This window comes from Ambystoma mexicanum, chromosome 6p, assembly GCF_040938575.1.
Source record: "Ambystoma mexicanum isolate Mex_15411 chromosome 6p, UKY_AmexF1_1, whole genome shotgun sequence".
Taxonomy (NCBI): domain Eukaryota; kingdom Metazoa; phylum Chordata; class Amphibia; order Caudata; family Ambystomatidae; genus Ambystoma; species Ambystoma mexicanum.
In genome coordinates this window covers 52,223,602-52,242,196 of record NC_090935.1, presented here as the reverse complement: position 1 = coordinate 52,242,196, position 18,595 = coordinate 52,223,602, and the positions used below count along the sequence as shown (strand labels likewise).

Sequence of the window (18,595 nt, the reverse complement as noted above, 5' to 3'; positions counted from 1 at the left end):
ACAGGTCTTGCACTCTCACCATAATGAATCCATCTTGCCAGCCCTATATAGTGCTCAAATGGTTGAAAACACAACATTTGAGATGTTGAAGCATCTTTCCACCCAGAAAAAGGCAGCATCATCTTGTAGTATCATGGGGACTCATGCCTGGAGAACTCAATATAAGGGGCTCTTTGCCTGAAGTCAATAAGAACCACATCCATTCTAGACCCCTTACAGTGCCAAGCAGGTCACAATTGCATTGCACCCAAATAAATGGCAAACCTTTCCAAGATGCTGACCTACACAATGGCGACCATGACCGACCCAGGGGTCTTCACATTCTGTCACTCTAAAAACTAGCCAACATTTCTTTTTAATAAATAGAGAAAATGCATGCTCAATCATTGATTCTATAGAAAGAAACAAAGCGACTGCTGAAGGCAAATGCTCAATAGTGATGGAGCACATGCAAAACACGGTTTAAACACTTATTTCATGGTGTGGAGGTCTACAAGTAGCATCTTTCTGCACAGGGGTGACTTCGAAAATTAACTTAATTTTAGTAGAGGTTGCAGGATAATACCCAACTGTAAAAAATGCATACAAGATGCAATGGAAAGAAGGACCACTCCCTGAAGGTCAGGGTGCAAAGTGTGCACTCGCAAGTGGGTAAGAAATGGTGTGCTCTGTGTATGTATAAAATTGAGGCAGCTGGCTAAGAGCTTGCAACTTTGCCCCCTGCTGAAGGCGATACAGATGGGCTGAGCCCTTAACCCACACATTGCCAGCATGCGTGTTGCTGCTAGCCTGAACATTTTCATTACAGCCACTGTGATGCACAAAGATTGCACTGGACTGCAAAGGTGCCTATGGCAAAATAAAGAATTAGAACGTACATTTTAGTCCTACAGGTAGCCAAAGGGTTAATTTGCAGATGGGCAAATAGGAGGGCAGAGAAGAGGGGACTCCCTCACAGCAGGCAATCCAGAAGATGGATAGATAACAAAACCAACCATCAGGCCAAGCCAATGTCAGACATGCCTATACATTGAAGTGCAGCAGTTTGTCAGAGAAAGTTCAGGAGACTACAGTGTGTTTATTAAAATGACCGGGTCTGAGCGGTGTGTGATTGTATTTGTGGCATCGTGCGGTGTGCCTGTGTGGGGGTCCATGGGTGAATGCGTGGCGTGTGTGTCCACTTCCTGTACTTCTCAGCCGATACCCTCTTTGTGGAACGGCTGGTCTGTATTGTTCCTAACTGGCCAAAACAAAAGGAGAACAGCCAACTGCTTGCTGTGGAACCAGTGTCAGGCTTTTGGCTGGTGGTTACGGATATAGAATTAATCAAGGCCACAATGGACCGCCTGGGTTGGAAGGCTTTCCTCTACCCCTGTGAGACGCAGTTTGGGAGCATCACTGTTCAACTAAGGCTTCCCGGAAAATCCAGGGACTACCATTCATTTGGAGAGAGCTTCCTGCAACTGCAGGCACTGGCGTATGAGGCACATCGCTGAACTGGACAAGTGGGCCACTCTAGAGCCCAGTAGTGGTCCGACTACTACCACAAGACACAGAAATACATTTGATTGTTTATACAATTGGTTACATCCTGATGAAGGCCGCGAATTACAGGAGCAACAGTTAATGATCTATAGATGGCCGAAACACACTGCGTCGACTTCCCAATAAGCAATGATGATGCTTCAAATAAAGGGCATGTTTTAGGGGACAAGGACTAGCAAGATTTTAAGGGTCTTTCTTTACATATGTTGGGTCTCGGTTGGTTTGGGTCTTAGGTTTAAAACCAAGGTTTTTTGTGTCTGGAAATTTGAATAGACCTACAGCTATATTGAAATGTCCATGTGTTGTCTGTGGAAATGTGTACATTACATTTTTTAACTTTAGATATATGAATAATGCAATTATAATTTTTTGAGAAACTACGAGTGTATAAGACAAGAATTTAGTGGATTATGTGTGACATGGAATCATTGACCACCTGTTTTTATATATGTGGAACCAGTCCGTCATCTTATAATAATAAAATGAAGGAGTGATGATGTCACAGACTCAGATGCATGCCCAGTAAGGAACTTGGCTCCCTGGGGTACAGGTGAGGACAGACAGTGACAGGACAGCATCACCAACAAATAAATGACAGCATAATACCGACAACCAAAGCCGACAAATCCCTTCCATCAGTCCAAACCTAGCAACACATTGTCCAGATGAATCTCCCGAGACTTGCAGGGTTAAGGCGGGGTGGGGTCAACAACGGGGGAAAGGAGGAGGGCTAGATCAGGTGTAAAATGGGGGTTGAGTTCAAGGTGGCACAGGGTGGTGCAATACTGGGTTGAAGGGAAAAGGAAAGGAGTAGCAGGGCGGGAGGGCACACAATGTGAGACTGAGTAGTTAAGTCTGACTTATAAAAGAGAACACAGTGAGGTGGGGATAGAAGTGTGAGGTGGTGGTGGTGGAAAGGAATATGGGCCATGGAGAAGGTAAAAGAAAAGTGAAGTAGCGGGAGAAGGCGTTTTCTGGGAAGGAGGGTGCACAGGGGGCACCCCCATGAAAATGAGATAACTGAGGGAAGGAATGGAACATTGCCAGGCAGAAGGGCAAAGGTTTGGTGGTCCCAATTAAATCAAACAGGGGTTTGTAATGGATGGGCCTCTAATCACCTTAACCCAAAGCAGGCCCAACACTTAAGAAGCAAGTCTATTGTACAATTAGCCGGGAGGGGCTAGATGATTCTATAGAGTCAAACTAAATTGGTTGTCCCTGAACCACACAAGTTAACACATCATACACATTTTTGCAACAGTTAAAACACTGCCATGTCCTCCATTACAAACCACCTCCACACGACTGGTCAAAACACGTACAAAAGAAATCCAATCTTTCTCCAATTCCCCCTTTCTCATTGGTCACAGTTATCTTAACTACCATCTGCATCTCATGTGTATAGCACAGCCCTTTTAGAATTTGTCCGTGGGATGCCATGACATCACATAGTTACACATTCACATACATAATTTATTAGAAGTCCCAGCTGGCCTGAAACCTCCTAACCCTGGATGTAATTTCACATGGTTTGCAAGAGTACTTCGAACAGGTTCCCTTTGAACTGGTGATAACCATCTCACCAACCCAGACTTGCTGGCGTCCAATCTAAACGCCACCCAATTCAACACCCATGGCCTCTTGTTAGATCCTGAGAAAACAATCGAAACTCAAAAGTATCGGCCACTCTTGTCTCAGGTGTCCTTCAGGTTTATTGCTGATCGAAAAGAAAATGGCTTAATGCCCCTGAACGATAAATAACAAGCTCCTGTGCACTTAAAAGATTGCATCTTCCTTCTGCCACACTGCCAAGCCAGAACAACCTTGGTCCGATCTGTTGGCTGTCTATCTGCTTAATGTCACAGCTAATCATTACCTTTCCTTAGGCCTCCAAACACTGCAAATCCAGTTTTTCCCAGTCACTTTTACCTCGCAAACCTGACTGCAGAGTTTAACCAATGTGTGAAAAGAGCACACTGCATTTTAGATTTGCAAATTATTTTTACAGTGGTTTCGTCATAACAAATCTCCTTTCTCGCATTGTGAAGCTCCTTGTTGCCCACCATCCAGGCGCCTCGTGACATACCATATCCAGATTGTATTTATTTTTCATTGGCGATTGACACTTTGTTTTGCTGCGTGCAAATGTATCAAGTTAAAAACAAAGTAATACTTTAAAGTAACACAGCCTATTCCCCTTAACTATGCTGGATACATATGAAATTGCAACATCACGCCAACTTCGCCCTCTCCCAGTCACAAATATGGCACATGCAACATGTACCCTTTCTCCTTGGGACCTTCCTGAACACCCCAACATGGGGCTAGGGAACATCGTAGGGGGTTGAGCAAAAGAACAGACGACCAAGTATTCGAGCATTAGACACAGAACCATTGTGACAACAGCATCATCAATACAATGCAATCAACGGTAACAAAAGGGCAACAAAGGCCTGTGGGGACTTTGCAACTGCAGTTTGTCCCTTCAGAGGTCTCGGGTGACTGGAGGGAAACTGCTTTGTGGCCTTTGAATTTCAGGGTTAGTTCCAGTGAATTAAGAGTTCACAGATACTGCAAGAGCCTGGAGAGCCAGCAAAGAAGGTTGAAGAAATGAAGAAGAGTCTGCTGCCACTGGAAAGCATTGTGACCAGGCTTGTCTAGAGGAAACCATGTCTTTGGAGGCGGCACTGTGTAGCAATAGTTGCTAAAGTAACCACAGACCTGCTGGTCGGTCTAGCTACTCTTGTGCGTGCGTCTGTCTCATCAACTAGGAGGCATACGGCTCTTTGTGCCCAGTTGGCTAGAACGTCCGGGTCTACCAGCTCTCTGGTGTCCCTGGTCCTCTCCGCCAAGTCCATAATCATAGCTATTAGACCGGCCAAGTCCAGGACTTTCTCCTGGCAGCCTTTGCAGGCTTGGTCCATGCCCTTTCTCAAGTCTCTGGAGGCTTTGGAGATGAATGGGGTCATCTTTGGGTCCATATCTTGAGTCTCCTCTACCTTCCCAGGTAACTCTGGCTTGGGACATTCTCAGCGCATTCGTAGTCTCACATCCTTTTCAATGAGCTTGCGTAGCCTTTGGGACCATATATGAGGTCACCATGGGTGACTGACGGAGTGTCGTTTGTTCTTGGATGCACTGCTGACTCTGAGTCAAAACATATCCATTAACTCTTCCTTGGGCTCCGGCAAATGATTTTCTTTGCAGAATATCCCAGGACTCTTTTGAAACTAAGAGTTAGGTCCGATTCTTCTTCTGACAATACTTGCGTGGCGGTGGCAGTGTTATATATTTATGTGTGTATGTATACAGTGCAGGCCGAGTAGCAAAGGGGTAGGCATATTCTTGGACGTAGCACTCTTCCTGCTGGGTTTATATGCTTCTAGTACCTGACTTGTAGATCCTGAAAGGTGCTCATGTTCAGCCTTTGGTGAGAAAATAAGAGACCTTGTTGGTGTGGCTGTCCCCTCCTGCGCTACTGCAGCAATCTGTTTCCTGTTTGGTGCAGTATATACGAAAGAACGTTCTCAATGCTCTAATATGGTTGTATTATTGGAAAAACAGGCTTCATTCCCCCATGCATCTTTCTCTAGCAGTTTAGAGGAAGGCACCTACTGTGTGCCGTGTCTCTGTGTGCCGGCCCTTCTGTACACGCATGTGGAGAGAGGCTATGCCCCTGGCGCTCACCGAGTGTCGCGACTAAACACCAAATCTCAAAATATTAAAACGGATCGCAGCCGGGGCCCCTAGCCTGAGTTCGATATTCACGGGTCCGGCTGCGCGTCCGTGTAACTGTGCTTATGCCAGACGGCGAACCTGTAATATCTTCACAGCACGCAACTCGACTTTGCAGAGAGCAGAACTGCGCTTCCGTGTAAAGGGAGAAATGCTTGCCTGTGAAAGCGAAACAAGGGCGCGCAGCTCAACTTTGCAGAGAGCGAGGAGCTGCACATCCGTACAAAGGGAGAAACGCTTGCCTGAGAAGGTGAGCAAGGTGATATGTTGGTGACGCACACAGTCCGGCATGCTGCTATAATATTAAAGTGCGCAATGAAGATTCTAATCACCACATAGAGTCAAAACATCATTACTATATCATGTCCCAACAAAAGGGGCATCCCACACGCTAATAAGCGCTGCAAATCCTATCTATAACATTTAATTATGGGAGACACACCGACATGTAACTTATATTTGGAAAGAGCAGAAAAGAAGAGGAAAGGACCTAGACAGGAGGTGCCTCATGGGATAGGATACGGACATGGGACTACACTGGGGTTCATGTGGTTTCTGTTTTCACAACAAATACACAAAAAATACATTTTATTTAAGCAAGTGTGAAGATTGAAATCTGCTGAAGTGTGGCAATAAAGAAGAGGAGGCATAATGCTTTCCTCCGGTCCGGACATAAAATAACCTCAATGCATTGACTAAAAGACAGCAATGTAGGTTACATCGCTACATGTGATCACAATAACATAAGGACCTAAAGCAACACAGGCATAAACTTAAAATAAAGAAAAGCAACATTTGCTGTTGGGTCAAGTCTGTAATATCAGGAACTCTTTCTATTAAAAAAGATAACTGGGACAAACAATTGCAACTGAGGCACACAAAGTTCCCTTTCCAGCAAATTACTATGTCAGAAACGTACATAATAGGGGAATACACATTTCGTAGGAGGACATGTGTTCCTACACACTTGCTGTCTACCAACACACATACCATTCAATTTTGCTCAACTAACAGCCAAAACAAAGAAGTACACAAACCGAAACACAGCCAAGTTTACGGATATAGAGAACGACACAAAAGTGAGGGCGTCCGAGCAGTAAAAGAACAAAACCAGGAGACTGGTGTGGGACTAGGATTCAAAATCGGATAACTAATGGGCAAAGAAGAGAATCTCCTCCCCCTGGCCGGCGCCTAATGACTTCCGTTTGCTCTACTAGTAACTGGCGCCTAAATGCCAATGGGCTGTGTGTGCTGCTATAAAAATGTACAAGTAAAGAGCAATACTCAAGATGGAAAACGGACAGAGATTTGCTTTAAAAAATGAATAGATGGGGAAAGCAGATGGACAAAAGTTAGTTCAAAGACGAAAAGCACATATGTAAGACATGTGTAAAGGCCTGAGGGCAGATATATATAACAGACTTCAAGTACAAGCCTTAATGTAGAAACAGAATAATATTTTCAAAAGAATTGTGTGCACGAGTGCATATACGCAATTGCATAAGCACACACTCCAGCCCCTCATGCAAACATTACATTGTGTACTAATTTATAATTCACCAAATCTGCCTTCGAGCAACCCTGCAACTCGCAACAGTTTAGGATAGATCTGGCTACCTTATACAGATCTATGGTAGACCTATCGGGACAGACATGCATCCATGCTATCCAAAGACATTCGTCTCCTGAATCCCTCCCTGTGTTTGTAGCATCTTTTTCCAGCCCTCCAATATAGGGGGCCAGAATAGTACTTTGGACATGGGATGGTTTTTGCTATGGACATTCTGACATCGACAGACAGTTTTGGTTTTAGGTAGGGAAATACCCTTTAAAGCAATGACAGAGGCATTTCCCCACATACTTATTTTAATAAAGGTCTTTGAACCAAACCATGACTCCCTTGTGTCCGAGTCTCATTCCTGGCTCCTCACATTAGACACATTTTTTTTAATGAAAAACTGAAATGTTTCTGTCATATTCATTTCTTTGCACCTAGTTATTCATGCACATTAAAGGATACATGTTTACCTCTTAAAATCGCAAGTTTACTTACTTTTTTCAATCAGGCAGTTAAATAGTAGTTTCTTCCTGCGGTGCTACGTGCACTACTGGTCCAAACCATGTCCATGGAGCTGTAAGGGTGAAAGCAGGGGCACAGGATTCAACAGGTCTTTTTCCTATTTTTTGGTTGGGAATATTTGTACTCCATATTTTTCTTTTTTGGGCGTATTTGGCAATATTATATTTATTTCTTCTTTTACTCTGTCCTGTCACTTTTACGCAGATGACACTCAAATCTTCTTTTGCTTTTCCTCCTTTCCTCTCTTCATTCAAACATTTCCAGAGGTCAATATGCTATCCAATCTTGATGGCTCCTCACTTTACCCATCTTAATTCTACTAAAACTGAGCTCCTCTTTGCAGATAATACTTGACCACCGTGTTCTCTTTCCCTCTACTCCTCTTACCTTATTGTCCTCTGCTAAAAGTCTCAGTAATCGTTGAACGTTCTCTCTCCTTTTCTGCTCACATTTCTAACACAGCTATGGTCTGCTGCTTTCATCTTTAGCAACTCTGTCGTGCTACTAAACTCCTAATTGTCTCACTTTTTTTTAGATTATTGTGCTGCCCTATTAGTCGGTCTTCCTAGTTCCCATCTTACACCACTGCGTTCTATTAATAACATCGCTGTTCGTCTTTCTTTGCCCGTGCAGGTCGATTACTTCTCTTGTCCATTTTCTTTCTTCCCTTTGACTCATCTTCTGTTCCTCTTTCATGTCATTGTCTTTAAATATTTCCTTCAATGGTCTTGTTCCTCGCCATCTTTGCTCTTTAATTTCTATTTGCACTCCTTCACACACTCTGCAGCCACAATCTCAATTGCTCCTCACTGCTCCCCCTCCTCGTGCCCCTTCTCTCACTTCCGATCTCTCACTCCTTGCACTTAAAAACTTTAGATCTCATTTCCTTGCTGCATCTCTTTTGTAACAAACCTCATCTTCTTTCGACTATCAAATGTTTTAATCCTCACCCCTCTCATTGTATAACGTTTGTACAGTCCTACCTAAATGGTACAGTTGTTGGTCAAAAGCGCTTCAATAAATACAACTACAAAGCTGGAAACATGCAAACTGTACCATTAAATCAAATAGCAAAACTCGCCAAACCCCTCATATTTTACACAGATGGGGTGGTTTCAGTTAAACAAAGCACCTTTGATCGGCCGCTTCCATATTTTGATGGATGAAGCACCATCTCCTGAACAGTGTACAAAATGAGGTATGTTTCCAGGACAAAGTTTGGTGGAACAGTTGAAGAGCCTGTGTGCCACTGGGCCTAGTACTGTATGAACCATGCAAACCTCAAATTGAGAAAGGTTTAATGTCCTTTTAACCTGGAGAAATTGGACTACTGTGGATACATCATCTAGTACATGCAATCATCGATACACCAAGAGCAACACAAACCATTGTATTGTTTACAGAATATTTAGGCAAATTGATCCTCGGTTCCTCAAAAAAAAAAAAAAACAAAGCTGATGAGATGTCTCTTGAAGAGGAGCCAAGAACGTAACTGGAAGGAGACAACGCCATCTCGGTTTCTGGATATGAAACAGGAGATTTTAAGTGCACCATGTGTTTACATCTTCAGCTCTTGAATGAGCACATTCGTTATGGAGGACGTGAGTGCTTGCAACCCCCACCAAAATACAGGGGTCTACAGAGCCAAACGTTGCGTATGCTTCCAAAACATTCACCAGTTCAGACAAACTAATCCTGAGAGATAGCGAACTACAGATCTTACTTACAGAGCAGAGACTCAAGGCAATGCATGGCTTATAAACCCTTCATTTATATTTTTTGAGTTCAGGCGGAACAAAGCTTCCACCCTAAGATTGGCCTGACCAGCATCCAAGTAGCAATAACCTACATTCAAGATGAAATAAGTCCTGGTTAGAGCACTAGGTAAACAAAGTGCTTGTGAAAGCAAATTTGAGAGTTGGATGAATTTAGGACTTCCTAAATTAGGTGTGTATTGTAGACACCATCAATGACTTAGATGAGAGGAGAAGAGGGTACTGTAAGCAAAGAGATTAGGCTCATGCACTCTGAAGCACCAAGCGCTCCACAAGCACACAACATTGTACACTTCTACAGAGAGAAATCTACCAGTGCATCTGCAACACTGGAATTTGCAAATGAATTTACCATATAAAAAGGGGTCCACAACCTTTGGCTTGCCAGATGTTTGGACTAGAACTTGCATCACCCCTAGCTATTCTGGTCAATGCTGAGGGACCATGGGAGTCCTAGAGATCTAAAGGTTGCAGACCGCTGTCGTACAAGGTGGCATTGCAGTTTGTAATAATGTTTTGTGCCACCTACGGTATTAAGAAATAGTCTGATACATAAAGCACACCAAGATCATTAAGGGGCAACTATGACTAAGAGACTTTGGGTTACATGTTGGTTGCCTGCAAAAGAATCAAAGATGGAAATAAGGTTCAAACATCATGCAGCGTCCCTGCAATGAAAAACGACCTACAAAACAAAACACTACTGACTCGGGTACATATCCAGACCAGGTTTGGTTGAAACCGGACTATAGATCGAAGGTCCCTCAGACAAGATGAAGGAAGATGGGAAATACAAAATTGCGAATTACCTAACCCAACTGATTGGACTACATTTTATCAATAATATCACCACTGCCACCATCAGACATAGTGACAGATAACAGAAGTCATCTTTTAAAGGGATGCACCCATGCACAAACTGATTACCTACAACAGGGTAAAGCAGTAATCGGTGGAGATGACTGCCTACATACAAAAGAATGGCATAAAGCACAGCAAAATGCCTTCGTATAGCTCACAGGCAAACAGCAACGTGGAACACACAAACTGCTTCATTAAAGAAAGTTTAGAGTTTGCAGCTGCATCAGAAATGGAAGGAAAGATAGTGGATTCAGAGCCACGGCAGCACACAGGTTAACACTGAATTCTACCACGAGAGCCGCCTGCTTGAATGGATGAGGGCAAGAAAGACGAAGTTTCAGATAGACCAACCATGCATGCCCCACGTTAGGGATGTAATGGTATAACGGTATACCGTTAAAGATACTGTCAACAACTTAATTGAACAATAATAACCGTCATGTTGGCTATACCGGTATACCGTTTATACCGTTAAGTATGCTTTTCAATCTGATTTGGAAAGGCTGCAGTAAGCAAGTGCTGCGCAATCTTGGTCTTGCACTGTCAGATGTGCCGTCTACCAAGGAGGCCTTGTTTGGCATACAAGAGCATAGGGAAAGTGAGACCACATTAGTAAATGCAGCTTTGCTGCTGTGACCGCTCTTTCTCTGTGTTCAGTAGAGTCGGGTCAAAGATCAGCCGACTTTTCCCAAATTGTGTTGACAGCTGCACAGTGCTTGAACCTTTGTGTTCCCCATGCATAGCTGGTAACGATGAGCTGACTGACTGGCTCTATAAGCATACCGGAGACTCCAGTTCATAGACTCCGCCAGACCTGGATTTCATGGTCAAACTAGAACAAAGTTATTTTGTTTCAGGCATTATTTATTTGAAAGGCAGCACACAGATTTTAAACGTTTTCACACAGTCATGCTGCTCCGCGCTACAGGTCAAATCTTCTATGGTGATTTTCCCGATTTCCAATTTGCAAGACCACAGGGCCGTTACGAGGGTGAGCTGAGGGCCTGAACTGAAAGTGAGCATTTTATTTTTCCTTTTGTTCATATGTAAACAAATGTAATAAAACGTTCAGTGACTTGCAAAACAGTGGAGCCAGGAGCACACAGCTTAGCAACCACTCGGGCAGCAGGAGCAGAAATGTATCGATTCAGCCTGGCCTGGCATCATGTGCCATTAGTTCAGTAAGTTAAGGTCCTACTGCACTGAGCAAACACACATTGCAACAGCTATTGCTCTGGCTGTGCTAATAGATTTATTTATTTATTTATTTTAAAAGGGCGGCCAGTGAAGTCATGCATATCGAATTACTCTCCCCCAAGGTTTAGATTCAAGGAACTTAAGTTCCTCATGGTCATGGATCGGAAAGTCATCCAGTTCTGTTTTAGCTTAGAATGGGAGAATAAAAAGGAAGGATTTCAGGGCTATGCGCAGTGTGTGATGGAATAGGTGAAAGTGGTGGATGTTTACTCAGGGGAGAATGCTTGATCCCACCAGAGTGCCTGTGTGAGAGAGTATTACATCTTGCTCATGAAGGGCATTTGGAGAGAGAAACTTACCAAGCGATGCCTGAGAGAGAGATACTGGTGGCCTAGCATGCTAAGAGAGGCTGAGGAATTGTAAAAGCATGCCAAGTGTGTGCCAACAGTGATAAACCAAAGAAAGGACACACAGTTACACTCATATCTGTGAGAATACCTGAAACTGTATGGCGCAAACTGGCAATGGGCATTACCGGCCCGTTTGTAACTCTGGGGAATTACAAGATCTTTAATGCTTGATAGAATATACATTCAAATGGATTACCACAAAGAAAGTTATTGAATTCCTGGAATTAGTGTTCAACAGAGAGGGGGACCCTGAGGAGATGGTAACAAACAATGGTGTACAGTGGTGAAGAAATGCAGGTATTTTTCAAAGAAAGATGCATCAACCACAAACGCACGTCACTATTGTCCCATGGAGAATGGCCTTGTGGAAAGGATGAATGGAGTTATCAAGAATACCATACAACTGGCGTTAGGAAATAGTTCACCATGGAAAGAAGCACTGAAAGAGATGCTCAATGTCTACAGAACAACTCCCAATTATGCCACTGGGGTGGAACCTTTTGTAATGATGAGAGGAAGAGAGCCAAACAATAGACTGAACCCGTTCTCGGCTGAGAAAATACACACGAGGAGAGTAGACATAGTGGAAATACTATAGAGAGCGCAACAAAAACCCAACACTAGTATAAAGAACACTGACAGAATAAAGTGTACTCATGGCACGTCATTCCAAAAAGGGGAGCGGGTTCAAGTCAGGAATCCCAGAGTGTTGAAAGGGTTATCCAAATATTATGATCAACAACAGAGGATGCTTCTTGGAAATGTGTCAAGCTGAAGGATGGCACGAAGTGGTCAGTGGATGATGTGGTCCACGCCTCAAATGATGCACTTGTTGTGGTTACTCCTAATAATGCCACTATGTCTACACCCACTGAGCATGGAACTTTCTTAGAGAATAATTCTGGTGATGATGCTCCAGGATCATCCAACGGTGACATACCCCATTCTAGAAGGTCAAGAACAGTGGTCCCTTGTCAGAAAGAGCACTATGTTTACTATTGAAATACACACGTTTTCACTGCTATATTCGGTTGTATCCTTTGCCACATGTTTTCAACGCGTCATTGGTTTTGTTTTTAGCTACTGTTCCCCTCCTCTCCCGTCTCTTTACTCCCTTACACTTTACTCATATGGGGATTTGGGGGAAGGGGGATGTTGTGGACGTGGTTCAAGAGTGATCCATCTTCTGGAAGCTCTAAACGCGGCGGCCGGGGGTTCAGGAAGACTGTTGGAAGAGGTGGTTGAGAGGGAAAGAGCTGCTGCCCAGTGATGGTTGCGGTCCCCAAATAAACCCACTTGACCCTACTCACCTCTCTGTGTCGTCTGTTACAACAACCCCCTATACAAGCAGGTGACACAGTGACAATCAAACCACCAGCTAAAGACCAGGTCATGCTTTCCAAGTACAGACGACCACAGAGAGGAGGGTACGAGAACTATATAGGGATGGAGGACAGGCGAAGAAGGAACAGTGGTAATCCATGGGTAGTGTTCTGGTGAGGAGGGGTTGGTTCACCTTTTTACAAGATAAGGGAGGAGTTATGCAACTCACAATGTCACGAGAAATCTGCAAAACCGGAAAAAACGTACAGAATTTAAAAAAAATAATAATTCACAGAGACGTTCCCTCTCCATATACGACTCAGTAAAACACTACAAGACACAAGAACTATGCACTCCAACAATAGCAACCAACAGGAGTCATGAAGAGGAGAGACTTACTTCAGCGGATGGAGTTTTAGGAAATGACCAGATGAAGTTTGATCAGAAGTGGGGACACCAGAACAGGAGAAGAGAGCAGAAAATGCTTGGCAGACAGAAGGACAGTCTCTTTCAGCCTTTCCCTTCTACCCCAAAGCCGGCCCACACCATTTCCAAGCAAGCATTTGCAAGCAGCAGGGATAGTGTACCTTTATCAAGAGAACATGCAGATAGTGAGTAACACAGCCGCTGGCTCGGCTACTCCTTGTAAACACTTTTTAAAAAAGGTTATTTAAACTGGGCAGAAGATAAAGAGAATGGTCATACATACCCAAGTCATGGTGTACTCAGTAGGCATCATACAAGCAATATTACTTTATAGGGTGCTTTCTGAACCCTATACAATCCAGACACGTAGATCCACCATATAGCACTAAGGTGCTGTACCCATAAAATGATGAAGAGGCATCCGTACATTATATCACTGCATCACAGGTTTATTCGATAGAAAGACCCCAGCACTGCTCCATGCTGCAGGCAAACCAACGGAATAGTAAACCTTTGTTGGTGCGCGCGCAATGACATTCTAAATAGAACACAAAGCTATTGCGCGCACAGTGTACAAACCATTAACATGAATGGATAATAACATATGCCCCTTCGTATATTTTGCAGGTGTAAACTAAATAACAGAACAACCATCTTTCATTGACAAATGATAAACATGGCAATAAAATTGTAAATCATACACCAGCTAAAACATCTAAACATTTCAAAATTCATGAAAGGGTTATGCTTATTGCCACTGTAGACTTTATCAAAAAACAGCTTTCTTAGCAAAATCAACCTTACAAAGCACTCCAACTATTTCAGTGCAAAAAGAATTATATTAAAAACCCCATCATTGATATATTGACCATCATACGGTTTAAAAAATTGGCATTTTCATCTGTCTGCGCCATGCGTTCCACCCCCTATGCTGGGACTTCTTCAGGCAAGGTGAATCAATTTGTTTAGCGCAAGCCTTCTTCGAATTGTACACTTTTGGTGAACTCGCGATCAAAGTCATGTAGCTAATTTTGGAGGTAATCCTCTACCTAGCTGAAATGCTAGCAGCCATCTTGGACCTGTATAGTTATACTAATCCATATGGAAAAAAACATGTAAAGGGCTCATGGCCCTGTCTGTTCTAAAAGACTTAACATTTGCGGCTCCCATTTGAGTAAACATAATTGTAAATCGCTCTCACTCTCTTTGGTGCTCTCTTTTCCTGTCCACACCTTGTAATCTCCACCTACTCCTATCCTAAAGTTCCCCTCCACCATCCACATCATCCAGATTTCTTTCACTGCCAACCTCAGAAATGTATAGGCCGCCCCACTAGCGGGCCTAGAACCATTCAACAACCACTACCCCTTCAGTAGTATGGACCCCCTTACTCATTTCTAATGTCATATTGTCCACACCACGATATAAGGCAACCCTGTCCATACTCCACCACCTACCATCACTCGTCACAATATGTTTACATCCAACCTCGACTACGCTTATAGGATTAAAAACACTGCACAACCATTTGAAAGCCTTAAGGGTTTCTTGATGCGTACTAGATCACCAACAGCACCCAACCCATACTACTAGTAAGTGTATGCAAAGGAGCAGACCGTTCTTCACACACAGTTAGTACATGGGGGGGTATCACTATACGCCTTCAACGTTTCCTGTACATAACCCTTTCATTCCATGCCATTAGCAAATGCCAAATGAATCGTCTCCTTGACGATACCGTTCACCCTTTCAACTAAAGCATTTGCCCTAGGATAGTGCCGTTTGATGATTCTCTATGTGATGGCTATTCAAGTAACTACACATTTCAGAAGAAACTAACTGTACCCCATTATCCGAAATAATCCTACGGTATCCCTCTCTCTCTCAAAAAAAATAAATAAAGAGTTCCATGTAATCTATGACACACTTAGTGGAAACGGTAGGGGCAAATTCAACTTTGAACCATCTTGAGGCATAGTCTACAATGACAATGCAAATCTATATTCTGGGCTGCGGATACTTCTATGACCCATTAGGTTAATGGTTACTTTCCCCCCCCCCCCGCCCGTTCCGGAACCTCCACACTACCAGACTCCATTTTCTGAGTCTTTGAAGACTTGTCACTGGAGGAATATGCAACACAACTACCCACTTCCCCTCCCAACCATAGAATCCATACTTGGACACTAAAGGTTTGCCCTTAACCTCCTCTTGGTTAGACTCTTGCCCAAATACCCTGCATGTGTGTGCTTGATCAGTTCACTGTGTAGCGACAAAGGTTGAATTAACCACTCTCCACTCGTCAAACCACATTGCGAGTTGCAGAACTCTGCCTTATCTTGTAAAAGTGGAACCAGCCACTCACACGCCACCCGTGCACAGTCCCAGTGATGGTATCCATCAAGTTAACGTAATCCTCAATGCCCTTCATTCACAAATCCTTTGAAAATGCATCGTTTACTGCATTTCCAATCTAGGCTACCCATTCCTCACCAATTTCAACAAACTTTCACTAGGAGACCTAGACAAACATGCTGTTGCCGGATTACAATGTCCCAGAACAAACTTAACCACAAGGTTAAAGCCCTAGGGCCAACAGCCACCTGGCAATTCTAGGAGTAGCCATACCTCTTCCCAATTGGAATCCCAAATAAATGGTGTTGCAGAAACTCAATGGGTAGAACATTTTACCCACCTATACGCTGATCATAACATGTCTCAATATGAATATACACAGAGATCTTCTGATACTTGGTTCCTGGAATGTTCGATGGAATCTGTGCGGGATTTCATTAGTAAGTCATCCTCCTCACGAGTGGCCTGGCCGGATGGTCTTACGAATCATATGCTTAAACAGAACCCAGAAGAATGGGCTACTATCTTGTTTAATTCTTTTCATCACATCTTATCCACCAAGATAATTCCAAAATCTTGGAGTACTTCTCTAATAGTTCCCATCTATAAGAAAGGTGATCGTAAAGACCCAAAATGCTATCGCCCCATTGCCCTCCTAGACGCGCCGTGAAATTTTTTTTCTCGGTTGGTGTTGAAGGAATTTAACCAATGGACCGCCAATGCAAAACAGCGTGATCCAGCGCAGACAGGCTTCGTTGCAGGTCTGGGTACTTCAGTAAACTTAACAACTCTTCACGCCATTAAACATCAGGCACAGTCCGTTAAACAGCCCATGTACTTTGTGTTTGTTGACCTACACTCGGCCTTTGATTCAGTTTCTAGACCCCGACTGATGGATAAATTGTTAGAGGCTGGGTGTCCGTCAACTTTAAGTGACATCATCTTCGCACTACACTCGAATACCTCCATCCGGGTACGATTGAACTTTGAGGGGCTTCTATCATCGGATGTCCTCACTTATCGGGGGCTTAAGCAAGGGTGCATACTCGCCTCAGCGTTGTTCAATTTTTTCATTAATGATGTTAGAAGTGCACTTGAGGAAGTACATGCAGATGCACCGAAATTGAACAACATCGAGGTGAAAGCGTTAAGGTACGCAGATGATTTAGTCCTAATATCGAAAACTCCCATAGGCCTGCAAAATCGTTTAACAGCATTATGTCAATATTTTCGAGTTAATGAGCTGGTAGTAAATGACAAGAAAACCCAAATCGTAGTCTACACTCCGAAAGGCAAGCGCAGTCATCGAATGATTTGGAAAATAGAGCACATAAGTTTAGAGGTGGTTCCCAATTACACATATCTGGGTATCCTATTTGACGGATCGTCAAACACTCATTCTCAGTTAATGAAAATTGAAGTTAAAATTCACGCAGCAATCCGCCAGACTCGTCTCATTATGCATAAATTTGGGAAATTCTCCATTAAACCTGCTCTGATCTTCTGGATACAGAATGTCATCCCTACCATCTTATATGGTTTAGAGACATACAGTGCAATTGATCCGGTATTCCTGTATGCTTTGGAAGCAAGATTTTGGCGTGCTATTCTAAATCTGCCACAATGCATTCCAGGCCCGATCATTCGATATGAAGTGGGTTTGACCTCACTTTTGGCAATGTATAACTGGCGGTTATGCAGCCTGCTCAGAAAATGTCTATTATCTGTTCTTGATAAATCAACTTTAGCTACAGTTGCCAGTTACTTGATGTCATCCTTTCATCTGTTTCCGGAAACATGGTCTAAAAACATCTTTACCATACTACTAAATGCAGACATTTCTATTGAAACCCTTGTTACCGATCCGGATAGAGCCAAGAAAAAACTCTACATGATGGATTGGATTGACACTAGAGATCTGTGTTTGAAGTATAAAGATTTTGATCCATCTGTTTTTTCGCCAAAGCGTTAGAGACATGGCCTTCTACTTATGCAAATCTCCTTCTCCTGCCGTCAGGAATGCATTGTTACGCATGCGTTTTAATTTATGTCTTACCCGTGAAATTCAAGCCCGTAGGAAAGAAATCCTGCGGGAATCTTCAGGATGCCGTTTTTGCAATAATGCAACAACCATTGAAACTTTGGAGCATGTCATTGTTGACTGTCCTGAACTTACGACAAAGTCACTTTAGTAAACATTTGCCCTACTTTAGCCAGATGAGACATGAGCATAGATGGCTTGCTATTTCCACTACCAACTGTATGAGTATAAGACTGCCTACAATTAACTTTCTGCGAGCCTTAAATTTACTAAATTATTTGAATCAGTGATTGTCATACTCGTTCATTGCCTTATCAATCGTTAAATAATGCAAAACCCAAATGTAACTATTAGTATTAGAATTGATGGTTTGCCATTTGGTGCGATCTGTAGGATTTTATGATTGCATGTTATACATTCATTGTGTTTTATATGTAAACCTTGTGATAAACTGTTGTATTAAATTGAAAAAAGTTGAATTCAACTAAATTCATTAAATTAAAAAAAGGAGTAGCCAACCCGATCCACCAGAGGTAAGCAAATGGACTAATGGTTTGTGATCACTCCTGGGATGCCCCACACAAATGTTTAAAAATTGTTAGATGCCCAATAACACGCCAAGCTCGCTCTCAATAGTAGAATAACTGGATTCCACCAGGGACAAAGTCTGTGAAGCAAAAGCCACAGGCACCTCAACATCACACCTGTACTGAGATAGGACTGCACCAATACCCTAGAACAGCCATCCACTGTAATTGTAGTTTCATAAGCAGGATCAAACATATAAAGAGTGGAAGCATTAGCCAACTCTGCTTTTAGCCGCTTAAAAGTATTCTCTTCTCTCCTA

The 18,595-nt window shown here is 43.0% G+C and overlaps 1 protein-coding gene across 2 annotated transcripts in view; it reads right to left on the bottom strand.

Moving 5' to 3' along the window:
* The window catches only part of LOC138511200 (cyclic AMP-responsive element-binding protein 3-like protein 3), a 158,375-nt gene that overhangs the window by 124,225 nt on the left and 15,555 nt on the right, over nucleotides 1-18,595 (bottom strand). The window lies entirely within an intron of this gene.